We start from the raw sequence: 20,368 nt of genomic DNA on the forward strand, positions 1-20,368 counted from the left end.
GTGTGTGTGTGTGTGTGTGTTGAAACTGGGCACAGGGGATTGGAATGAGATCCTCCTACTCGGCATTCTCACCTCAGGAGCTGCCTGCTCCCTCCCAATCCCACACACACACACACACACACGTGCACGCACAGAGGTGTGCATGCCTTTCTTTCACACATGTGTGCACACACACACACACACACACACACACACGCCTCCCCCCTCAGAGTCACAGGGCAGTCCCCTCACAGCTGGCTGGAAGAGGGCATGACACTCATCTTTCACAGAGATTTGATCAAAAGGAATCACAAAGGCTGGAGGCTCTCCTAATGCAGTCAGGGGAGACTCTCCCTTTCTCCCCTCTCTCCCCTCTCCGTCTGAGTAATGCCCTAAATCAACGCTGCCCCTCTCGCTGCACACAGCCCAGTGTGTGCGTCTGGATTCACCTTAACGCAGCTCTGTGAACGGCCTCCGTAACAAGTTATGCCTTGTGCCGTCAGGAATGCGTAAGTGTCTGCACCGAGCGTTTCTCAGGAAGACGGGGGGGACGCCGCACATGGCGAAAACCGAATCTGTGCTACTGCGAGGAAGGCGTGCACCTTGGGCCGAGGGCGGCAGATCTCTCCGGTACTGTCGAGCGCTCTTCTGTTTTTAGGAGATGCTGTGCTGTGCAATCAAAAAGAATAACGAAAACATATCATTACCTAAGCTTTGTCTAAAGGTGTGAAGGCGGGCAGGAGGAGAGTCGCACAGTGATTATTCAGAGTTTGACAATCTGAATGAAAAGACTGAAAATTTGGGGCCATATTGTTGGTGGGACTGGAAGAGTGTGGCTGCCTTTATCTGGGCCAAATGTCAGGTGGAAACACCTGTATTATAACAGCACAAGTCTTACACCATAATAAAATCTAAACATTTGCAGTATGATGCACACACACACATATGTAACCTCAAGTTTAACATTAATGTAAACTCCAGATTTAAACCATGTCCAGCAGCCACTGTGTGCTGTAGGAATATTTAGGAGCAAGCATTCTCATAAACATGTATCCCGACTGTGAGCCAATGATTCTCAGAGGAATTACTAAATAAACCACAGTGAGATCACCTTTTTGCGTATACTTAATACTTCCTACATCAGTTTCCTCTTTTCCTTTTCTAAGGTCTAATCGACCCAGTGAGCATCAGCTGATGGCTTAAATAATCTCATTTAAATCTGTTATTAAACTAATTCCAAGAACCTCTGATGATTTATTATTACTATTAATTAATAACTGGGGTAACTGAGACAGTCACAGGTGAAATGCTCACCTGGTCTCATGCGTGCAGGTAAATGAGGCTGAGGGGAAAAAAGCAAAACTACACCAATAAAAACTCATCAGTGAAAACTTGAACTGACGGCACAGGTGGTACGCATCGCTGTCATGTGACATGATGATGCTGATGCAAACCTCAGACAGCTGCAGGACAATATCCATTAAATACAGATGTTTTAATCTAAACAGCTACTGAATAATTTCATGAAATGTCCTTTTTTGTGTCTCTGTATCTGTGGCAATGTGGGGATGAGTGATTTTCAGTCTTCTTTGGGCCCGGGTCCACCTGATAAGGGCCAAACATCAGGTGTGTCATTGGCCACACCTGGGCCCACAAATTAGCCAGAAGCTGCACAAGTCCAGCTCCTGTGACTGCAGCTTGAAGGCTGACGTACCTCCACTCAGCTCCGTGTGAAACGATGAACACACAGTGGAAAAGGAGCTTTTTTAAAGTGCTGACACCGCAGGAACATTGACAGAGTGAAGCAGCGAGAAATTCGACAAGTGATGTGTGAGTAACTTTTGAGCTTCTGCCCTTTTTTCCTTTCCTTTTCTTCCCCTCCTCCTCTCTGCATCAGAGGGAACGCTCTGCTGACTTTAGCCATTAGAGGCATCTGCTAATCCACAAATTACACAGCAAGTTTAAACAGGCACACCTGGTCTGCTCTACCTGTGCAGAGACAGAGGGCGGGGAGGGCGGCACCACCTGACGGGTTTGAAACTGAAAGCACGCTTTGACTCTTTTCCTTTTTCTAAGATTGAACTCGCGCAGACAGCATCGGCGAAGCGCCTCTTGATGCCATTCTCCTCGAATAATCTCGTTTTCCTTCCTCTGACCCTCTGAAGCAGCAGAGGGGTGGGAGTTCACTGCCTTGCTCAAAGGTAGCTCAGCTGCAGCGCTGCAGGGAGGGAAGAGTTTTACTCATCCGCTTTCCCCACCCACATTCTTCCCAGCGAGGAGCTCAACCTGACATCCCTCCAATCACAAACCTGCTTCTCTAACCTCTAGGCGAGCAACACCCGCTCCACTCGACATTCAGAAATTCGCCAAGCGGCCTCGCTAACTGATAAAAATGCAGCTAATGGCCCTTGAAGTTGGACATTAAAACTGCATTACTTTCCACAGGAGATCAAAGCTGTTCTTATTCGTGAAAAGCGCAGAGTGTTATGAGGTTACATATATGGATAAGAGACATCCCGTCAAGGCATGTATCGTAAGGCTGGAAAGCCCTGCGCTCCCCCTGCGGTCGTCCAGGCAGATCTGCTTACCGGCCTTGTATTTATTCCACACCTAGGGGATGCATAGCAAACACAGCCGCAGACCTGGCCTGGATTAGGTCTGCGCCGCTTGTCAGATTGCTGCTGCTCCCAGGGCCGGAGCGCCGCAGATGTATTTGTGCCGCGGGGGCAGAAGGTGGAAGCTGCAGCAAATAAACTCCATGTGCAGCAGAACAGGTCACGCTGCCTACTTACACGTCTGTCATTAGCCTTCCTGCAGGGGAGAGCGGACGGGGCTGAGCGCTCCAGCAGATGAGCAGCTTTGGGAGAGCATTACACCCTCCTTTACATTTTCTTTACATGCTGGAGCCGAGAAAACCCCTGCAAAAAACTCGGCGCGATCACACACTCACCGGCCTTTGTTTAACGCTACAGGAGGCATTAGGAGGGATCCCAGGAGTCGCTTTCTTTTGAGCGTTTTGCCTCCCATCAAAGACAAAAATGCAGCTCCGGCTAGGGCTGGGCGATATATCGAGTTTTTTTAAAAATATCGATATATTTTCATACGAGATATAAGATCTGGCAATATCGTTTATATCGATATAGTCTGTGTTACGTTATAATTATACTGGAGCCGCAACTTTGCCTCTCTTTCGTCCACTTCTGTCTCTATGCAAGGTTACTCTGCCTCGCCTCTCCTTCACTGAACACAACTCCCCCTCCTCCCCCATCGCTTCACCTGCAGGCAACGACAAGATGGACACGGCAAATCTCCATTAACGAGTTACCGCGGATCGCCCCGTGCGTGGGGCTGGACGGCATCAACTTGTTAGCGAGCTAACCGCGCTAACGAGCTAGCCACGCTAACGCCATGCACGGCCTAAAATCCTTTCATTCTCTCAAAAGTTGACTGCGCGCCTTTTGTATGAATTCTGGTTGTGCTTGATGACCGCGAACTGATTTTATGTGATACACAGCGCTCAGCAATCTGTCAATAAATGTTTTAGTTTGACTTTGCTAAGCTACGGAGCTGCACCGCTTGATGGATTGTCGGAGCATTACGGCTACCGAGGAGCCTCGCGGAGTAATACGTACTGTGCTTCAACGTAATATTACCGTATTGTGTGTATATAAGGACCATAAATGGCTCCTGTTCAGAGACATGGTTACGAAGCGGATTTCAAACTCCAGGCTGTCAGTCACGCAGTAGAAGTTGGGAACAGAGCAGCTGTGAAATCTGTCTTTGTTATTATGCTCAGCGTCTGTTAGTTTACATTTTGACTGCACAATTGTGAGCTCTTTGTTATGCACAAAACAACATAGTTTTCTTTTATTTATGGAGCATTATTACTTAATAAATGCTGATCATTTATTTTTGAGTAATGTCTTCATGTACATCTACGCTGTATGTTAATAAAAGTGCCTGTGTGACATCTGGGACACAGCTTTGACTAAGAACTCTCTTTTTGTTCTTACTTTATGGCTTAAAAAAAAAAATATATCGAGATATATATCGTATATCGCCTTCCAGCTAAAAAATATCGAGATATGAATTTTGGGTCATATCGCCCAGCCCTAGCTCCGGCTGAACATTAGATAATTAATCTGAGGGGCTGACAAATGATTTGATTTTGAAAGAGAAAATCACAGCTGCTCTGAACCCGGGAAGGCGTCCAAACGTCCTGTTTTTGTGTAAACAACGTCTGAAACAGCAGTGTTTGATTTACAGGAACAGCAGGAGAGTTCAGCTCAATTTAAGTCACTACAGCAGCCAAGGCGCTTAATATTACGAGGCACTTGGCGACAGTGGCGAGGAAAAACTCCCTTTTAACAAGAAGAAACGTCCAGCAGAACCAGGCTCGGGGAACAGGGTTAATTTGAGTCAAAAGTAATGAAAATATGAGCGGAGCAAGTAAATCAAATATGAAATGAATATTTACCCTGAAAGCTGTGCACATTTTGGTTGTTTCTGCAGGCTAATCATGAAATTAGAATCAAACAAAATCATGAACAAAAAGCTGATTTTGCATTTTTCACAAAAGTTTGTGATATTTATATTTTTCAACAAAATCCCCACAAAGAGACAATGAGTAACAAGCTAAAAAGCTTCAAGAGTCGATATTCACCAGCGGGGGATTTACTGACGTACATAAAACCAAACTGGAAAAAGTCTAAATCTCACATTAACTCAGGAAATGAATGAAAACCTGCCGACTTCAAAGAGAAGGATCTGGTAACCTACAACATGTTTTAGGACTCCAACAACGTCCTGTTGTTTCCATGACTGTGCCATTACATAAAAGGCTTCCCTATGGCCCGTAGCATCGTTCCCCCATCAGCTGTAAAGATGTCTGCCTACTCTTTGAATGTGGTGAAAGTGAACGTCCACGTGGCGTTCAAAGGCCAAAAAACCAAACCTCATAAACACACAGCAAACTCCAGAAATGATGACCAGACGACTTAAAGTCTACCAAACTTATTGAGGGCAGCTCCATGTTGGAATTACATCCTCCAATCGCAAGGAAACGTGCCACAGCTGTGGTGCTATCAGACACTAAGTGATAACGGTCCCCCCGTGAAGAGCGACAAACTCAGCAGCAGGAGACCACAGGAAGTCAAAGGGAACTTTTGCAATCTGATTCTTTTATTTCCTGGTTTAAGCAGTGAAAACGACTCGGTCGGATTAAAGATTTGGGCAGAAATACCCCCGCGCTGCACGCTGAAGAGTTAAATGCGTGCATGATAATTTTAAGAAAGCACGATGGAGCAGACGCCAAAGGATGCCTTCGACATAAAACTGCAGTAATTTTAGCTGCACACTTCCTTGCTTTGGTGGGTGTAGACAGCAGAGAGAATATACATTTACAACAAAGTCTGTGGACCTTCAGAGTGATGGGTCATGATTTCTAAACAAAGACACTACTGCTGAAGGTTTTTTGGTGCTTAGAGCAACATGCAGTGAACGCCGTTTAGTCCCATTACAGCAGAGAGAAGACAGAACTGGATCACTCAGCCTGCACGGATGAACCAGCACTGAAATCACTCTTTAGATGTATTTGGAGCTCATCCTTGGTTAGCGTTGTTTCCAAGTGTGCTGTCTTATCTCTCATCTCGACTACCATATCACGCAGAACCTGCCCCAACACAGCAAGACAAGCAGTGTGTGTGTGTTTGCATACATGCCATGTGTGTCATCCAAGTGTCGGCCTGCCTTTCCTCACTTTAGTTGACAGTAAAAAAGGCCAAGAGGGGAGCTATTACCTCACCGTGCTCTGCACACTCCCAGTACCAGGCTCCGGCCACCACCACGCCAAACGGGCCGAGGTCTGCCCATCGTTCGGTGGCATTATTCAGCGCAGACATGCTCACAGGGTAACTGTAAATCACACGGGATTACAGAGGCAGAAAGCTGCTTTAAAGCGAGAGGAGATGGAAGATGTTGGAGCGATCTGTGTACTGCTGCAGATGTGGAGAAGGTGTGTGTGTGTGTGTGTGTGTGTGTGTGTGTGTGTGAAGGAGATGGAAAATACTGTAACAAGAAAAAAGTGAGGAGAGCACTTTTGCCATGCAGCATGAGGGGAGGTCAGAGCTGTTCACGTGTGTGGGAGGCGCAGGGCTTTCATACAGATTGGTTTTATATAAAACAGCAGCAGTGAAAGCAGCACCAGCTACTGAGTGCACTCGAAATGTTAACACAAGACCACAGAGTATTAGTGCTTACTATTAATATATTCTTCTCTCTTTAGTTTGTGAGTAAAGTGTGGAGGATGGGGATGTAAATATAAATGGAAGCGATGCTGATGGTACAGAGCTCTGTGCACAGATGACAAATTTCATGTTTTAACTCGACTGTGTGTCACCGTCGCCGTTTCCTCCGTCGCTAATTAAAATCACACACATATTTCAGCTCCTTTGTTTCACACTGACGCCACTCGTTTCTTCATGGAGTAAAATATTGAAGCACACAACGTGTTTGAGAAAGGATCAAACTCTGTGTATAAAACATGAGCGTAGCCACTGTGACATCGCCCACTCTGATACGTTTGAACCACTTCTGCTGCAAGAAGTCCCTTTATTTGTACAAGAGGGTGGCGTGACAATTAATAACACCCACAATTTCATCAAAACTGGAGCTCCGCCTCCTTGGACAGTCTGTTAGTACAGTGACCTCACAGCAGCCATATTATTGGTCAAATGATGTCATTAAAATGCTTCAAAAGGCTTCAGCAGCACAAACACGGTGCAGAGGTCCAGCTCAGGTGAAGCTGGCAGCTACAGCCACCTGTGTCACCATCCACCTGTCAGTCAAAGAGGCCACGCCCCTAATAATGCAAACTTTAATCCTTAATACAATTTAAAATTTGGATTGCAGGATTTTTTTTCTATAAGCACCCTAGATTACATTTAAAATAATCTGCAGTAAAACTAGAATAAAGGCCATCACACAACAAGCGCGTTGCAAATAAACAACGTGAAATTCAGAATTTTCAGATGCAAACTTGTCATGTGGTATATATGCATATAGACATACACCGAAGTCAAGCTTCAAACAAGAAAAGGCAGAAACGGAGATTTTGGATGATCCGATTCTCAGGAGAAAGCAACAGAAGGGAGGATTTCCTGATTTGATCCAGAAGTCGAAGCTTTCAAACATATTTTGGGAGCAGTTTGAACTCACGTTAGCAGAGCTGTGACCACATCTGAGGAGGCAGAGGAGTCATTTCAGAGAGCCGACTGATGCGGAGCAGCAGCTAGCTCTGTGTGTGTGTGTGTGTGTGTGTGAGAGAGAGCTTAAATCATAGTATATCCAGTACACATATTTCCAAAATGCAGTGGTCTGATTGGTCAGATCCGGTTATTCAGCATGCAAAAAAAAAAAAAAAAGGTAAAATTGGGCTTGATTAAAGAAAAAGTCTGAAAAATATTTTCAACACACAAAAGATTTTCCAGTGTGTGCATTAGCATTACTCCGCTATGCAGATAAAATTTAGCAATTTTAAATCTGTTTTTAAATTTCATTAAACAAATTCTCACTGACATTTTTTTCAAAATCAAAGGAATTCCTCCTTTCTGGTTGCCAGTTTTGTTTGTGGTAACTCAATCTGGCAGCCCATTAGCTTGTCGCTGAATTAGCCTCGGGGCTTGACAGACTTCCGGTTTAGCCGGCGGATATCTGTGCCAAGACTTCCTGTTCCATGCTAATAAGTTCCAAACTGATCCTCAGCTGGCGGCTGATGGGTTTGAGGTAAGATTTTGGCTCCACAATCAGATCTCAGGCTGACACTGGAAAACAGCTCTCAAAATTCTGACTGTTGATGATTCAATACTTTTTATTCACACTGAGCTGAGGACAGAGCTCCTGATGAACATTAATAAACAATCACCTCACATGTGCACAGTTCGTGCCACTGACAGCTCTGCCAACGTCCTTTTCAAAGTGTTTCTACCAAATGAGCTCTTCTGCAAGGACTGCACATTTTCTGCTCCACCTGTTCATCTGAAAATGATTCATACACAAAACACTTAAACATACATGTATTGTGTAAATTACACCCACCCACAGACAAAATGTAAATCTAAAATTTAAAAGTGGTTACAAAATATCATCTAATATATAAAATAGCTCCCGAGCCCCTTCAAACGCTGCACTTTTCTCTTGTCTTTGTGAAATATAACAGTTGAAATTATAAATCCATTTTTGTGTGGTTTTTGTTGATGCCTTCCTTTAATAACTTAAACCAATTTATTTAATATCAGCATTTTTTTTAAACCCAGTAACTCTGCACTAAGAGTTGTCTCTGACGACATGCATGCAGCCCTGTTACCGACACCAGCTCACTGCTCTGTGACATGATTTTATTTATCCAGTGACGGGACTGAGCGTGTCGCTAACAGATGCAGCCCTGCTCCTTTACTTATAGACGTCCGCCCCACGGCTGCTGTGTCTGAGTAAATACTGATACTGCAGCTGGTTTATAACCTGTTACCAAAGATTACAAATACATATATGAAAAACAGATAAAATATCAAACAGTGTCTCATTCATGTCATAATAACCATAAAAAATATTCATTCAACCTGGTTATCGTTTTAATAAATGTTAAATCTAATTCTTTGTGATGGTTTACATATAAAACAAAATGATAAAATAAAGGATTTCAACATTTTGACTGGCTGCACCGAAGCACGAGGCTGAACAGCGATGAGCTGAAGTAAAGAACACGCCGCACATCTTTGGTTTAAACTATTCCAAGCTTTTTCCGTGACACGGTGATGCATGGTGGAGCAGCTCGCTGTCCCTGCATTCATCTGCACCCATGGTTGCACTGACCTAACAGCCTTGTTTTTCTGCTTTTGGGGCAGTCGAGCTTCAGGGAGAGGCCTGGTCTCTGCAGGATGAAATGCTTCCATCCACAGAGCATTAAGACTCACTGAACGCTGCGATGAAGATGAAGATAATGGGAATCAGATGCTCAGGCCTTCTCAGTCATTGCATCCCAACCCGATGAACCCTTCCAAGAGATTCTGGACATGTCAGGTAGTGCTCACCATCATCATCATCAAGCGTGTTTGGAACAATGGTGATCATCGCTCCCAGCGGGGACTTGAGCGCTGAAGCTGCCCTGGAGGCTTTCTGAGGCACACGGTTGTTATTTTTTCACCCATTTCTAATCTTGGAAAGCTTACGATCGAGCTGGTGGCACCACCGGACAGCGAGTGGGCTAAATATTGAGTTGATTTTGGCAGCTCGGTGAGCATAAACACTTTTTAAAAATTACAGCAGCAGCGCTGAGAACAATATGCAAACAGGCTTCCTTTATACACAATCTGGGACTCATCATCTGTGGGAAGTTCAATAGGAAGCACTTCTGATCTGCTGTTGTACAACAACTGTCAGTGCTGGAAACCACACACTCATCCTGCATTCCCACTTCAGCTGCAACTGCCATCTATCTGTCAGTCCAACTTTCTGTGCAGCCGTTAAACAGCCATCATTGCTAAACATTGGTTTCCGCCCAGCGTTCAGGACGCCTTCCAACACGGATCCATCTCAGTTGCTGGGTGTAGATGAGAGCTGCTGAGGGAAGGCTGTTTCTGGAAACCTGTCACGCTCGTATGAGGAAAACTGATGCGAACCAGCTGGCTGTCTGCTCAAACTGCCACTGAAATGGTTTGAGGACATCCCCGCAGAAGACATGTGGGACACACCTGCAGGTAAAGTCATTAAACAGTCTGCTGTAAAGCAGCGAGACAAGCAGCCGTCCTCCAGACATGTTCTTCAGTGGAATAATAGCAGGTAACATTTGATGTCAAATGGTGCTCGTGAGGCTGGAGATCGTTAACATTCATAGACTGGAAGATCAATTCTTTTATAGGAAGTCTGAAAATGGATGAGTCTGTTAATTTACCCAGAATCCAACACCAAACGTCGTCAGCTTTGACTACACTCATTTATCAGCAATGTCAAATCAGCCGCACCGTGAAAACCAACGACCTCGTTCATGTAACGCACATCTGACCGATCAGGGCACAGACGGTGAACATTTGGAGCTGTGTACCAAGGCGTTTGCGGCGTGTCCTTTGTTTCCTGTGGGAATTTGGGGTGGATCTCCAGTACATCCTCACAATGTGGAACTCATCCTGCTTTGGAGGTCAGTGCTTCTGACTCTCTGTTAACATTTGAGAGGCAACTTTAGTCTGTTCATGTTCCCAGCAGAACGTTGCACTGTAGCAAGAACATCACGGTCTAAGCTAACAACGAAAAACACCAAAAGCTGCAGTTCCTCTAGCGTCCAGCAGAGGCTCCAACCCCATAGACTCCCATGTTAAAACTTTACAGCAGAATGTTTAAAGCCTTTACATCAGAGGTGGCAAAAGTAAAAATACAGATACTAGTGTTAAAAAAATACTCCAGTAAAAGTTGAAGTAATGAATCAGTAAAGTAAAAGTAAAAAAGTACCGGCTCTAAATTCAAAGTAGGAAAATAAAACGTAGCTGTCTGGAGGACGTTTCTACCTGCTATGCTTGTGCAAACTGAACCTCAAGTTATATTAATGCAATAATAAAATAAATTAGTATGTAGGAATCATGTTAGTCTGAATTTTAATTCCAATACAGGTACTCAGCTTTGCTCAGTTAGGCAGAACAGGAGCAGGGAAAAGGAAGGAAAATAAAACAATAGCTCTGTTTTCTGTTGCCTACATTGTAGAGGGTGACTTTTCCTCTAAACAGGAAAATGAGCAGGGAAAAAACAGCTAAAATGGGATTCAGCAGGTGGGAGAACCTTTAAACCCATCACAGTGCAACAAACTAACCTGTTTATCCTGCACTACCCTGTGGAGGACTTTCATGCAGGTTTTAAATAACACAGTTAGTCTGCCTCAGTTTGTTTAGCAGCAGGTTTCACAATATGAAAACACATAATGTGACATGTACAGATCAATATGTGATTTAAAAACACGAGGACTTATATGTGAGCTTTAAATGAGCATCGTTCCCTTTAAATCTAAGCTCTCTTCTTCCTCTCCTGGCCTTTCTTTCTTATCTTTCTCCATCTCTGAGTGAAGTTAGCTCTTTCTTTCCTCTCCCTGTCAAATACAGCAGCTGGACCTTTAGCTGCAACACACTGTGACACAAACAGTTTGTGTGTTTGCTGATGTTTGCTGAGCTCATAGAAACGCTGCATTTCAAATTACCTTTTACTGTTTCAAATTATGTCTGTTTTAAAAATGAAAGGAGTGAAAGTAAAAATCTGTCAGAAACAAAACTACTCAAGTAAAGTACAGATACCTGAAAAAGTACAGTAACAAAAGTACTTCCCACCTCTGCTTTACATCCACTCCCATCCAGGAGGACAGCAGCTGAGTGACAGGCTCACGGGTGTCAAACATAAAGTTTGTGGGCCAGAATCAGCCCAGCAAGGACTCCAGTGTGGCCCAGTGGATGACACTGGAAAATGTGAAGAAGGCTTAAACTTTGGACTTTTAGTTGTTACTGTTTTACAAGTCCTTCCCCATGGCCATCTACACCAAAGTAAAACAATGAAATGACAAAAAACTTCTTTTTATTCTACTATACAAATGTCTGCTTTTATCAGTAAAATAAATAAAAATAAATAAATAAAAAAACCTTTAAATTAACAAAACCTTCCGGCCCACTAAAGATAAAACGTGGGTTACATACAGCTCACAGTGTGAAAGCTCACCGTGTCCAATTTATCGACACCATTTATCAAAAACCTGCCACTTCTCCAGAACAATTCCAAATGTTTTAACCTGATCAGCGTAAACTCCAATTGTATATATCGGTATTAAAACCTCAGAACGGGAGGTGCTGAGTCTGATTCCAGCTTCAGGTGTAACCTTCACTGGGCTGCGAGCTGGAGATCAACAGCAAAGCAAAGACACCTCCGAGCCCTCAGGTCTCTGTACAAGGACAACATGCTGGATGTAAACTGAAGAGATTCCAATTATGTAAAATCAATTTGACCATTTTTACAGTTTTCTATGTCATAAAATTACATGTAATTAAATTACTTTACATGTTGGACGTGATTGCTTTTCTTTTTGAGTCAAAATCATCAGACTTTGATCCGACTGAGGAACAATAAGATTGCGTCTGCTTTGCAACCTGATTGTGGCCCACAGTGTGCCAACATTATATTTACATATAATGTTTAATACGTTCTTATGATGAACTGTGAAAAACAGCAATAATAACTAATAATAATTGTAGTGCATATTCACAGCTGTCATTTGTTGTTCTATTTACCAATTACATGCAAATAAATGGGAGTATTTATAATTTTAGCCCAGAATGAAGCTGCGATTTCTTAATTACGTGTCGAACCGCGGGGCCTGAATTCAGCATCATCAGTTTAGCTGCAGTCTCATAACACACGGATTTAAATCATTTCATGCTCATTAATAAATAAATAGCTTCCTTTGGTTTGCACTTTAAATTCAAGTTGTCACATGACCCAGATATGACTAAAAACTGCGCGGTGGTGCTCGTGCACTCTCCTCCTATCGCTGCCATCCCGCACTGTGGCGACAGAGCTAATAAATAAAGCTGCTCCCTCTCCTCTCATCCTTCATCCATCCATCCATCCATCCCTCCACCCCCCTCCCTGGAGTCTGGTATTGATCAGACATGTCCACATTAGAGGGAGGGGAGATGCTTTTATGATAATCCACCCACCCTAGCCGCCACTCGTAATGGCTGCATTAGACGCTCATCCCCTCCGCACCCGACACCTGGCCCTCGCTCTCTTCGGACTCACTGTTTGCATTACAACACTGTTTAATGGGCTCTTTAGAGGGGCTGGGGGGGGCGGGGGAGCCTGGGGGCAGGAAACTTTCCAAGAGTTTCCAGTAGATGAGGACCCAGCAAGGAGCCACTGGGAAGGTCCGGTGCGAGAGTGATAGATGGCACCATGGTGAAGTGGAGGGCGGGGGGGAGCTGGAAGTGGGGGTCCATTACCTATTACTGAATGCCCTCTCTGTCTAGCCACGCCACTCAGCTGGCTGTCTGATGGCGAACTCTGGGAAGTGGAGCTCTGGACGAGTGCGTTCTCCGACCGAACCCAGACACAGGGTCAATCAATAGCTCTCTCTCTCATTACCTTCCAGTCAAGACAATCCCGATACTTTCTGACACAAACCTAAAGAGTCCGTCCACAAATGTGCCTGAGCTCAGCTAGAGATCCAGGCAGGTGGGTCACCCGTGACGGGAATCACGCCGGGCGGCGCTCTACCTTCACATCACTCAGCAGCCGACAGCAGAGAGAGGAGAAAATAGAAGAAGGAGAGGGATAGAGAGAGCCACCTGGACACCATCAGTCTCAGCCAAGGTAAACATCTCCGACATTCCTCCCGGCACACTGGACTACAGGGGTCAAAGGTCATAATGACAAACGAGTGACCCAGAAGCCCTGAGAGGCCAAGAGAGGTGCCTCTGGAATCTCTCAGCAGGGGGACGGAGGACACAGAGACACATTCACCAGGCCAGGAAAAAAAGGATCGTCGCAGGGCCGGGGTGCAAGACCCAACCTGTGGCTCCTCAATGTGAAGAAGAAACGCCAAGCGAGTGCTGTCGCCTCAGCTTTTTCACCATTTCAGCCCATGCCAAGTATCTCCACTTACCAGGTTCGACAAGCTTCTGTTACTCGAGCCAAACTTTGAAGGCTAAATCGGACGAGAAGGAAGAACAGGAAGTGGGTGTTGGCTGCAAACCGTTGGACAAATTTCAGCCTAAGCTTCCACTGGTAGTAGGAAGTCAGTTGTAACTTAGGAATGCATATTGACAATATTTCATGCGGGAGGAATGATGGGTATGTGAGGGGTGGGGGGCTCCAAGGGTGATGATGATGAGGCACAACTGGAAGCTGTTCTGGACTCTTCCCAGATGTCAGCAATCTATAAAATAAACATCAATGTTGGCGCTCTGTGAGCCGGTTATTCCCAGCCAGGGGTATAAACGCTCCTGGAGCCGCAGTTAGAGAGTTCCTGCACAGATTAGCTCCAGTAATCTTACAAACACAAAACTGAAATGATGATTTAGTTAAACAACCGTCAGGAGCATCGCGGCTAACGGTATCCATAATAAGGGACAGACAGTAGAAACAGGAAGACGCTGTAAATGTCCACACAACCTAAATGTAACCAACATGTGAAAACAACGTAACATAATTATTACCAGTTATTATTTAGTGACAGTCGCTAACACATCCGAGCAGTTTGCTGTCCAACTCTAACAGAACATCAACTGAAGAGAAGAAGAAAAGAGTTTGAAATAAGTGGACGACATCTGAAGGCTCCATAAACGTCCAAAATGACGACTTCTGTGATGGAGAGACTAAAAACAGGCAAATTTGGAAACACTCGCTGTCACTGTGACGACGTGTTACGTTTTACTGACAGTAAGCTCCTGATGCCATTTTTACGCTTGAAGGTTTCCTCACATGTGACACATTTGTTTAGGTTTCCTATCAAGTGCTGCCATTTATGTTCATCGTCTCACAGCATTCACACTTCCTGTCTCAGTACAGCTGCAGTTTGGAAATGAAGTTTGCATAAGCAGAAAGAGCAGAGTTACACACAGCTGGCAGGACAAGTGGCTTGCCAAACACTTGAACCTCGTGTGGTAAATAGCCAGAACTGTAGTAATAGTTGGCACGTTGAGCCGTACTACGCAGGGACTTGAGAAACTCCAGAAACAGGAAATGATTATAGGACACACATGTGGTGAGGTCGGGCAGATCCGGTGACCTACAGTACAGACCAGTAAGCTTTTGTTTGGGATCCAATGGTGACACGAAAACTGCACATTATCATTTTTCCTGAATTATTTAACTTTTTCATTAGTGAGTTTCACGCATTGTTTGCTGTTAGGAAAAAGTGGTAAGGCACGCTGATGCACAGAAAGACGGCGCTTTTACAACTTATATAAGCTACAAATAATACTGCACTGCTAGTGTGTACAAATATATCTGCATATAAGTATCTAAGGTCTTTGTGGCTGGAAGCTTTCTTGGTACTGACCAACCATGTTTGAGGCTGGTCAGTCTGTTAAAGGTGGATGTAGCTTCACACTTGTATTGTTTCTGACGGACTGCAGGGGGCAACTCATATGGAAGTCTGTGGGAAAACTCTTGGCTCACTCCATCTGTGATGTAATTAGTTTGTGGTAATTAGATGAAATGCACTTTTGTTTTGTAATACCACCAAATCCAAATCTGAAATAATGATTACATAGAACGGCGAGCTGCTGTAGCCTAGGCAACCTGAGGTTGTTAAAACTTTTAGTTCAATTGAGTTTTATTTACAAAATCACAACAACAGTCATCTCAAGGCGCTTCATATTGTAAGGTAGACCCTACAATAATACATACAGAGAAAAACCCAACAATCATATGACCCTCTATGAGCAAGCACTTTGGCGACAGTGGGAAGGAAAAACTCCCTTTTAACAGGAAGAAACCTCCGGCAGAACCAGGCTCAGGGAGGGGCGGGGCCATCTGCTGCGACCGGTTGGGGTGAGAGAAGGAAGACAGGATAAAGACACGTCTGATGGTGTTTGATTTAAAGGAGTGATTAAAAATGGTGAAGTGCCTTAAACCTGCATTCTTTACAAAGGCCAGCAGGGGCCGACTCCTCTGGCCTCCAGTCTATGGTCTCAGTCTGGTTTCAGGTCTGGTAATGTGTCCATGTTAGCCTAACACTAGCTAACCATCCTAACCAACCATCCTTGTTTATGTTTTATGATTGTGTAAACTCCTTGCTTTTATGTTGCTTTTTACTCTACTGTGTACAGCGGCCTTGAGTGTTTTGAAAGGCGCTTTCAAATAAAATGTATTATTATTATTATTATTAAACCTCACAGATCCTGTTTTCCTGTTTGACTTTATCGTAACAGCCACACTGTGGACTGGACTGTTTTTAACCCTCAGTGGTTCTGAGGGACGACCCAGAAAGGATTCAGGATGTCAGATGGAAGCAGACCGGTTTGGTGGGTAGACAGACTTTATTCTATGGAGGTCCAGACTGTGGCTGAGTGCAAGTAAGCAGAACAGTCTGTATGAACCAGGTCTGAGCTGGATTACAGGGACTGAGATTATTAGTCAACAATGCCCCCTTACCCCGCTCACCACTCAATGAATGTGTTACAGTAACACACTTTATTACTCAGGCTACAATGACGTTGTAGACATCAACTTCACATCAAGTTCATAATCATTACATTCCTATTATGCATATTTATATTAATATGTATACAGAGATGGGCAACACGGTGCGTGGTGGTTAGCATGTTGCCTCACAGCAGAAGAAGAGTTTGACTCCGCCCTCTGGCCGGGACTCTGTGTGGAGTTCTGCATGATAAACAGTCGGGTCTTTAGCTTGCAATATAAAGCTCCTTGCTCTGATTTGGTGCCATATAAACAAAACTGAACTAAATATTGGCCTTTTCACTTTTGTCAGCTTCAGCTCTTGAGTTTCCAAGCTGACAAATATTCACTGTAAAGTCATCTCTGGTCCTTTAACAGGCGATCTGCCTTCAAAATGCTTTTCAGACAGAGGGTCTCTCTCACTTTAGTGCCTGTAAGCAAAATCAGAGCCAGCTCCAGGCCTGCTGCTGTTTAGAGGAGCCTCTGACCTCTCTGACCTTTGACCTGAACAATCTCTGAACAGCCTCACAGGTACTATTCTGCATTAGTCACTACTATTCTGTCCTCTTTGCTGTCAGCATCAGCTGGTTGTGTAGGCAGATGACAGAAGCTAAGCAGATACACTGCGAGTGAAAATGTGAGTCAGTGTGTGAGAGTTCTGTGACTAGAACCTTCATCGTTGTTTGACCTTTGAACTTCGTCCTAGCTTGCTTACACTCCCTAACACAAACACTCATATTCCCATCCACGCTGGCGAAATACTTCCCGAGAAAATTCATGGGTGCAGTGAATCACACAGGGACATCTGCTACTCTTTCATCCCTCAAAGGACTAAAGTGGGAAAGCAGCACACTGTATTCACTGATATGGGAGATCCAGATGAAAACATTACAAGATTTTGGCATTAAAGTTGGTTTTCACTGAGGTTGTCCAGAACCTGCCTGACCCTGAGTTGTTAGTGACTCAGCACCATCAACATTCCTTCAAATATTTCTCTTTAAAGGTGCAGGTAGTCATTTTGTTCAGCTTTTTTAATAGAAAAAATGTTGTGCTCATAAATTTACATTGATTAGCTGGTTATAAGCAACCGTATAAGCAAACTTAATTACGCTTTCCTGCTAATAAACAGTTTGATTATATTCTCATCACAACAACAGTTGCCTCAAAGTGCTTCACATTGTAAGGTAAACACCCTACAGTATTACAGAGAAAATGTCTTTGTCTAACAATTTAGCATCCACCTAAAAAAAAGAGAAAGAAAAATCAGCTAACAGCAATTACGAGTAGGTAGGTAGGTAATGCAGCTAACAGACGCCAACTGCAACTGCCAATAGCTAACAGCAGCAAACAGAGGCTAACAGCAACAATAGCTAGCAGCAGCTAACAGAGGCTAACAGCAACAATAGCTAGCAGCAGCAAACAGAGGCTAACAGCAACAATAGCTAGCAGCAGCTAACAGAGGCTAACAGCAACTGCCAACAACTAGCAGCAGCTAACAGAGGCTAACAGCAACAATAGCTAGCAGCAGCTAACAAAGGCTAACAGCAACTGCCAACAACTAGCAGCAGCTAACAGAGGCTAACAGCAACAATAGCTAGCAGCAGCTAACAAAGGCTAACAGCAACTGCCAACAACTAGCAGCAGCTAACAGAGGCTAACAGCAACAATAGCTAGCAGCAGCTAACAGAGGCGAACAGCAACTGCCAATAGCTAGCAGCAGCAAACAGAGGCTAACAGCAGCAATAGCTAGCAGCAGCTAACAAAGGCTAACAGCAACTGCCAATAGCTGGCAGCAGCTAACAGGGGCTAAGAGCAACCATAGCTAGCTAGCAGCGGCTAACAAAGGCTAACGGCAGATAATATGAGATGACAGCATTAACACACAGAAAAGTTGAGTATATCCTTAACAACTCACCTCAGTCTAGCTGTTATCCGTGAGAAGTGAGCTTCACTGACTTATCGACTCTTTTCAGAAAGGTTTACAGCCTCTTTGAGAGTAAAAACACATGGATGCTCCTCACTCGGCATTGACAGCAGGAGTAAGCAGTCAACTGAGAGCCTCTGTGCGCACTCACTACAGGTGGCCAGAGTTTCTGAGGTATCTTGGGGCTATAAAAATAAAATATCACAATATATTTAATTGTCACATATCACGATGAGTTCTTACAATCATCATAAAAAGATTAAATATTGTTTTTAGTACACTTTACTATACAGTGGGATGTGATGAACTTCTTATTCGCTGCATGCAAATTAATATTTATTTTTTTACCATATTTTTGCCATGTTACCATGTTTGACCTCATAATTGTGCTGTTTCAGTTTTTGATGATGTGAAACTGAGCGTCAAAACCTTTTGAAAAACAAAACACCAAAACTGGCTCCCATCAGACTCCCATGTTAAAATGTCCAACTTTTTTAAATACCGAGTTTAAAAACCAGGAGGTGATGTTTGATGTTGCAGAATCATCAGGGCCAAAAACTGCTAAAAGTGGTAGCTCTGTCTCCCAAAAGTTATGTTTGCATCCAATTTCCTGGAAGTTGCATAAAAACAAAGAAGTTCAGCCGAGTCCCAATGTGGGACTGTCCTGTTCACAATGACTTTTCTTTGGCAATGTCACAGTTTGGTTGGTTTAATTCTCAAAACATCCTGGTTTTTATTACAGTTTGGGTAAAAATGGCCCTTTGGTAACATCACATACATTCTGTTGTATTGGAGACCAAGTTTCCGTCCCATGGTTTCCTGAAAAAAAGAGCAGCCAGTATGAAAGCAATAGCACAAATGGTAAAATGACTACTTTGAGAAAATAATTGGGGCCTGTCACAGAGAAATATTCTTCATTTTGCATTGTAGTTGTTTGGGACCATCAGTGGAACCCTGTGTGGCACTGAGACGATCCCTGTGGGCCGCTGGTGCCATCACATCGGCCCTGACCACTGCGGTGGATCAGCAGCCATACGTGCTGCTGCCTTCAAAGAGGAGATCGGTGCTTTTGAAGGGGGAAGCGTTACGTACATCTCTGTCCCCGCTTCTGATAGCCATGTGATCTCAGTGGAAACTAAATTAGCAGTCACACACTCCCACTCCCACACGCTGTTAGCAGGCGGCTGGTTGGAGAGCACATCACAAAGGGAATAATTTAATCAGGAGCAGCACCTTTCATAAGCTTTCTCCCGGTGTCATCACATCAGACTGTGGCTGGGGACTAACAATGAGTGGCTTCAGTCACATGCACACAGACCTTCACAGAGGGCGGGCCTTGTTCAGCTGGCTCACCTCTGGTAGGCTGCTGTTTGTTCCCAAGTGACCCCGCCCATCCGTCAGAGCTGCCAGCAAGTTTGTTAATGAATGTGGTGAGGATGGCTCTGCGTGCACTGGCAGTGTGCACATATGGTTTTTTATAAATATGCAGCCGTTTATGCAGCTGAGAACTCAGAGTAACATGTTTACAGCCTGATACAAAAGCTGCTAGCTTCACCCTTTATAACAGCTGCACAGGGGGGAGAATTTCTTTGAAAGCTCACATGTTTAAAGTTTGGGGCGTGGCCTCTCACAGGTGGATGGTGACAGAGGCGGCTGTAGCTGCTAGCTGTCTGCAACACGGAAGAAGACGACTCCAACACGTCTCCTGCTTCAGTCACTGATCAAATCAGAGCAGCTGGCAACAACTCTGAGGGTGTATCTGCTCCATCATCGTTACACTGATTCATAATGACGTCCGGTGTTGTGTCAGACCTGAACACGAGGCTGTGCAAGGCCGCAGCAGCTCCACAGAGAGAGACCTCAGTTATTTGGTTCGTACCATGATGAGCGCTCATGTGTGGACTCTCCAGTGTCTTTGGTGCTGCTGAGAGACAGGGCAACATGTTTAAGGGCAAACAATGGGTCACATACAGGTGTGTGCAGAAAACGGGCAGTTTAATACTTTAAGCTGACGTGCATCTCTGGGGTTTGCACATTTCCTCAATTATTCAATCGGTTATTGGCCTTATTAAACAAAAACTCCGGGACAGCCAATCGTGTGCGATCATCAGGCCTCAGGAAACACTTATAGTGTCTGTGATAACAGAGGTGGAAGACACAGATGCGATTTTTATGATGTGAATCAGGCTGACATATTGGAACAACCCCAGTCTGACACACATTATTACAAGACAAAGATAAAAATGCACAGTCACGCGGGGG

At 44.3% G+C, this 20,368-nt stretch overlaps 1 long non-coding RNA gene across 1 annotated transcript; it reads left to right on the forward strand.

Annotated features, from left to right (window-relative positions):
* Positions 1-1,615: 1,615 nt before the first annotated feature.
* Positions 1,616-12,065, forward strand: LOC112847274 (uncharacterized). The gene is made up of 2 exons (XR_003220715.1): positions 1,616-1,809; positions 11,367-12,065. It is a non-coding gene; the product is annotated as an uncharacterized LOC112847274 (long non-coding RNA).
* The last annotated feature ends 8,303 nt before the right edge of the window (positions 12,066-20,368 follow it).

The sequence above is a fragment of the Oreochromis niloticus genome, linkage group LG1 (genome assembly GCF_001858045.2).
Source record: "Oreochromis niloticus isolate F11D_XX linkage group LG1, O_niloticus_UMD_NMBU, whole genome shotgun sequence".
NCBI lineage: Eukaryota > Metazoa > Chordata > Actinopteri > Cichliformes > Cichlidae > Oreochromis > Oreochromis niloticus.